The sequence below is a fragment of the Lithobates pipiens genome, unplaced genomic scaffold, assembly GCF_037356315.1.
Source record: "Lithobates pipiens isolate NorthernLeopardFrog02 unplaced genomic scaffold, aLitPip1_a1.2 Scaffold_16, whole genome shotgun sequence".
NCBI lineage: Eukaryota > Metazoa > Chordata > Amphibia > Anura > Ranidae > Lithobates > Lithobates pipiens.
In genome coordinates this window covers 450974259-450980258 of record NW_027507748.1, presented here as the reverse complement: position 1 = coordinate 450980258, position 6000 = coordinate 450974259, and the positions used below count along the sequence as shown (strand labels likewise).

General features: G+C 45.6%; 1 protein-coding gene across 8 annotated transcripts in view; it reads left to right on the top strand.

The window, feature by feature from the left end:
- Positions 1–207: 207 nt before the first annotated feature.
- The window catches only part of HERC2 (HECT and RLD domain containing E3 ubiquitin protein ligase 2), a 232709-nt gene continuing 226916 nt past the window's right edge, over positions 208–6000 (top strand). For 6 of the 8 annotated variants that reach the window (XM_077482785.1, XM_077482784.1, XM_077482781.1 and 3 more), the window contains exon 1: positions 208–382. The gene's annotated coding sequence lies outside the window, so the exon portion shown is untranslated. The remainder of the gene's footprint in view (positions 383–6000) is intronic. The other 2 variants (XM_077482780.1, XM_077482779.1) reach the window with 1 other exon arrangement.

Here is a 6000-nt window from a genome sequence, read left to right as displayed (position 1 = left end):
ATCCCCAAATATGAACTACACCCACCACAGCAACTCCAGCCGCTTCTGTATACACACACTCCATACGATGCCCAATACTTGGCAACACGTCACGTGACAGATGCCCCACACGTCACGGACCCCCTCCTCCTCCTCATCTCCCGTCCCCTTTGCAGCTTTAGAAGGATGTCCCTCCCCTCCCTGTCTTTGATTGGTTGTGCCTTTTTCACTGGGTATTGCGATTGGTTGCGGTGCTGCAGGCTGTTTCTTCTTCTTCCTGTGTTGCTCGTAGCGGCTACTTGATCCTTTCGGGTGAGGGGGGGTCCCTGAGATCGCAGAGCGCGGATGTGACCCATTGGGGGGTGATTTTCCCCGGTACCGGGCACCTGGGTGGTCCTAGGAGGTGAGTGATGGTATATGGGAGGGCACAGTGTTGTATAGGTGCCCCGATCACCCCCATCATCCCTGTACTTGTAGTGTTCTGCCTCATCTATGTGTGCCATTTCTGGTTGGGAAGGTCGCTGGTGATCATCACCTATGGAGGTGTGTGAGCATGATCCACATGCCCAGGATGTATTGCATGGAGCATAGTGCTTTCCTTGTGATCGGTCAGCAGGTGGACAGTATTCTTCCCCTCCATGGCTGGAGCAATGACATTTCCATTGCAGGCCATGTATTCAGAGGAGGCTCAGTGCTGGGGTGGGCCCTCCATCTAGTACAGGTGATCAGATCATGGAGGGGTAGGCCTGATCTGTCAATATGCCTGCTCCACCCCCCCACATCTGTCATGTGCATTTAATCATATGCCATCCATCTGTATACTGTGAGGTGGGGCTCTATTCAATATGGACGTTTTATTTATGGCATCTTCTGTCTCTGTAGGAGAGCTTGATGATGTTATAGAAACCCCTGTTATCGCCTTCTACTGGTTTGGGAAAATTTTACTAAACCCACAACCGTAAAATCAGTGTGTATATGCAGTATAGCATGCTTGTTATATTCAGTGGAACATAAGGGCTTAATCCTCTGCATTGTGTAAAAAGGCTGCTTGATCTTGTATGCACTTCTTGCATTGTCTCCATAACCTGGAGACAAGAGTTACTGGAGTCAGGCTGCACATGCTCCGTTTGGTGTGTATTGCTAGAGAGTAAGGATGAGCTCAGGTGTGTTCGCATGCTCCGCGTGCAGAGCCCGTCAGGAAGATCGGGGCAATGTCTCACTGCCTGTGACTAGTGCAGCGCTGCGCCGTCTTCCTGGTGGGCTCTGCACGTGGAGCATGCGAACATGACTGAGCTCATCCTTACTAGAGAGTTGTGTTTTTTTTTTTTTCTCTTGGGATGGTGCATGTGATCAGCACAGGGCCAATCGGCACTGTCCAGACAGAGGGTCAGAGGTCCTGCATCCTGATAGGACAGCCAGTGCAGTATGAAAAACACCTCTTACAAGCTTTAACCAGGCACTGATAGAAATCACAAGACTGCTATATACTGCTGATGAGAAAGTATTTGGCAGTTTATAAATACTTAAAATGTTTGCATTTCTGTGTACTGTAAGAGACGAGAATGCAGGGTCCTGGGTTTAGTAACACTTTTATTGCCTGCTTGTGATCTCAAAAATTGACATTGTTCTCCAGGTATTGCTTAGGCAGCCCATACATGCTTCACCTTTTTTTTTTTTTTTTTTTTTTTTTTTAATGTATTTTTATTTATATATATTTTTTTTTTGTTCAACAAGCAGGTTGGAAACACAAGACCAAATTCCCCCATCTACACACTCAATGTGGATTGAGGAATCCTCCCGCTGAGCTATTGCATTCTGACAGTGAGGCCCTCCACAAATTATTTTTTTTTTTTTTAATTTTTATTTTTTATTATGACCATTTGAATGGTAACAGCATCACATGTCCTAAATCCCCTCCCTCCCCCTGTTTTACTCAGGAAGAGCTACCCCTAACCATGGCCCACCCTGCACCTCAATCCCTCTCTATATAACCAATATGCAATCCTCCCAAGAGGAGCTGGGGCTAAGGTACCCCCTAAACGACCGCAAAACCAATGACACATAGTACCTGCACGTGCATATTGATCAGATAGACCTGCAGAGACTATGGACTAAATGGCACTTCACCTTAAAGCGGGAGTGCACCTTTTTAAAAAAAAAAAAATAATAAAAAAAAAATTCTTAAAAGCCAGCAGCTACAAGTACTGCAGCTGCTGGCTTTTACTAAATGGACACTTGCCTTTCCTGGAGTCCAGCAATGCTAAAGCCGATCAATCACTCGGCTCTTGGCTGCTGCCGCCACCATTGTCGGTGAGGGGATCATAAAGTGAAGAGTTACAGCTTCACTTCCTGGTTCCCTACTGCGCATGGGCGACTGACACTGCACGTCCTAAATGGTCCCTGCTATCTCCTGGGACCTGTGTGTTTTCCAGGAGACAGCAGGGGGGGGGGGGGTGGAGCCTGTATGGGTGCCTCCATAGAAAGCGGCTTTCTGTCAGGGCACCCGATTAAGAGGAGGGGCCTGGAGCGCCAGCAGGGACCCCAGAAGAAGAGGATCAGGGCTGCAAGTAAGCATTACGTATGTTGGCTTTTATAAAATTAAGCTTTAAGCCTCTTTCACACGGGGCAGGTCTGTTTTGACGGGATTAATCCACTGAGCAGGTGGGTGACAGGTCCGTCTCTGCTCACTGTGCAGAGATGGACCAGTCAGAGCCCCGCTTTCCTGTATGGGGAGAGCGGATGGAAACAGACAGGTGGACCTGATCGGGCAGCATGTGTGAAAGGGGCCTTACAAACATTTTAACATGTGATATTCGTGAGACCAGGGCCGTTACTTGTACTGCAAGGCAGAGATGCTATGTAGTTGTGTGAATAGCCTACATTCCACGAGATGGTAGATGCAACTAAGGCCCGGTTCACACTGGTGTGACATACGCTCCAGCTTTGAGAGCACATATCCCATGACGTGTATAAATGGTTCCCATTGAGAGCCGTCTTAAAGTGGCTGTGAACCCTTATAGACCACTTTTACTTACAGGTAAGCCTAGGTTAAGGCTTTACCTGTAGGTGCAAGAAATATCTCTTAAACCTACACGGTTTAGGAGATCTTTGCAAAAGACACGCACCGCTGCATTAGTGGCGGCTCCCATGCACATGTGCAGGAGTGACGTCATCGTGGCTCTGGCCAATCGCAGTGCCGGAGCCGTGATACCCAGAAGGAAGATGGACACTTCGTGGAAGAGGGGACAGCAGTGACATCGCTGGCTCCTGTGTCAGGTAAGTGACACATAATGGGCTACTATGCGATGCATAGCCCATTATGCTTTACCTTTGCAGGGAAATGGAGAAAGTAAAACCCACCAAGCCACATGCCCTCAACATGGGGAGATCTTTGGGGCAGGGGGGCTTTGTTGTTCCAGGGTAACTGAACTCTTGCGCATGTGCTGTAGTTATGCCCTATGCGAGCCAATCAAGACACCCAAAGACAGGCACCTGAGAGAAGATGGTGGTGCCAAGTGCACAGCTTAGTTCATTTTTCCGGCATGGTGTTTGAGTGCAGGGATGACTGAACTCCTTTGCATGCACAAGACTTTATTATTGTTTGCCGGTCAACCAAGACTCATGCACACCTTAGTTTACATTTCTGGCACGGTCCTTGTGTGCTGGGTTGACTGAACTCCTGTGCGTACATAGGTGTTATGAAATCTCACACCGGCCAGTCGAGAAGACGGTGAAAAGATGGTGGTGCTATATGCACAGCTCAGTTTCCATTTTTGGCATGGTGCCTGTGTGCTGGGATGACTGAACTCCTGCACTTGTCAGTCAAGATGGCTAAAGACTGTCAGCCCTAAGAATCTGGGGAAAAGATGGCGCAACAGGTGAGTGGCTTCATGGACATTGGACCGTTGCTGGGGAGGTAAGTATTTGCAGACATTAGTTTTGCTTTAAATGCTCGTTAACTTTAGGGGATGATGAATAAGTACTAAGGTAATGCATACACTACATACAGAAGGCCTGGCTCGCAGTCTCCATTCTAATGTCTCCCAAAGGTGTTTTATTAGGTTGAGGTCAGGACTCTGTGCAGACTAATCAAGTTCCTCCACCCCAAACTTGCTCATCTATGGACCTTGCTTTGCCCCTTAGTTCCAGTGAAGTGACCGCGTAAGGCGTGAGCATACCAAGACATTTTGGACAATTTCATGCTCCCAAATCTGTAAGAACAGTTTGGGGATGATACAAGCCAGACCTTCTCGTCAGTGCCTGACCTCACAAATGGCTTCTGGAAGAATAGCCAAACATTCCCATAGACACACTCCTAAACCTTGTGGGCAGCCTTCCCAGAAGAGTTGAAGCTTTTATAGCTGCAAAGGGTGGGTCAACTCAATTTTGTACCCTACGAACTAAGACTGGAATACCATTAAAGTTCATGTGTGTAAGGGTAAGCGTACCAATACTTTTGAGAATACAGTGTACTTGACTCCAGAGCTTTCTTCTGCTCTGAATTTTGAGCAGCTCCTCACCCAAACTGCTGTAAGGGTTTTATTTATTTTTGTGATGCCTGGAGTTGGGCTTGAATGTAGATCCAATATCATATGTTTTTAAGTAATAATATATTTGTCAATTGTTTCAAGCAGAACTTGCAAGAAAATACAAAAATGCGAAGTCTTCTTGTGTTACAGCACCACAAGATCCCCCCACCCCCCCACCCCTTGCTCGTGAATCAAGAAAAAACAGTGGTTTGTATTCATAATCTTATTGCATTCAAGTTGGGGTAAAATCAAATGTACAGTACTAGATTATAGTCACTGGAAGGTGCTGAAAAGAATACTTATTTCCTTTGATACTTGGTGCCATCTAGGGACCGTAATGTGGTATTTTCCCCACTCATGCATTCTATGTGCAGAAAAATGTGCATTTGCACAGAACAAATTTGCATGCAGTTTTGATAGTTGAACAGCTATGTACCTATTATTTTTATATATATATGCTCTGATGGAGTCTTAAAAGCTTTGGGATCCTCAGCTTTCCTGTGATGCCACAGGGGTCCCTTATGCCAGAATACATTATCTCAGTGGGAGAGATCCTTACATCCTCATGGATTGTGTTAAAGAGGAAGTAAACCCTGATGGGTTTACTTCCTCTTTGATTCCCTGCAAAGGTAAAGCATAATGGACTACTATGCATCGCATAGTAGTCCATTATGTGTCACTTACCTGACACAGGAGCCAGCAAAGTCACCGCTGTCCCCTGTAGTCCGGAGCGTCCATCTTCTTGGTGGGTCTCGCTGCTCTGTCGCTGTCATTCAACAGAGCCACGATGACGTCACTCCTGCGCAATGCGCATGGGAGGGGCCACTCACGGCATATCGCCATTAACAGCGCCACGCTCAGTGTGCCTGCATGCTGCTGTCTTTGCCTCATGCGCCGTACACAGCGGTGCCTGTCTTTTGGCAAATATCTCCTAAACCGTGTAGGTTTAGGAGATATTTCTTGGACCTACAGGTAATCCTTAATACTTTAATACTGAGATCTGTCAGGTATGTGTGTGTGTTTTTTTTTTTTTTTTTTTTATTTTTTTTTTAATTTATTTATTTTTTCCATCCAGCCTTCTGGTTAAACGAAAAAAAAAACTGCGTTTGTACCAAGCTTTAGATATAGTGCTTATTGGCTGGAGTTTCAAGGGTATGTAATAAGGTTGAGGAAACTTTTCTAACATATATTGCAATGCTTGCTTACGAAAATTGAAGTGCTTGTTCAGTCTTCAAATGGGTTGCATCCCTTGCTTTTTATATTCATCAGGACTTATTCCAATTGAGAAGAAGAGATGCAGATGGGCTTGGTGCAGACAGTTTGGCTTACTTGTTGAGAAAATTGATAAATGTTGAAAAAAATGTATAAATGTATCAACACACCCTGTGGTAAGGTGGATACAACATTAAAAAAAATAAAAAAATTTAATCTATTAATGTTTAGTGCCTAAAAAGTCCATTGCCCAATTTTTTTTCTTTGTCCAAGTTTGGCT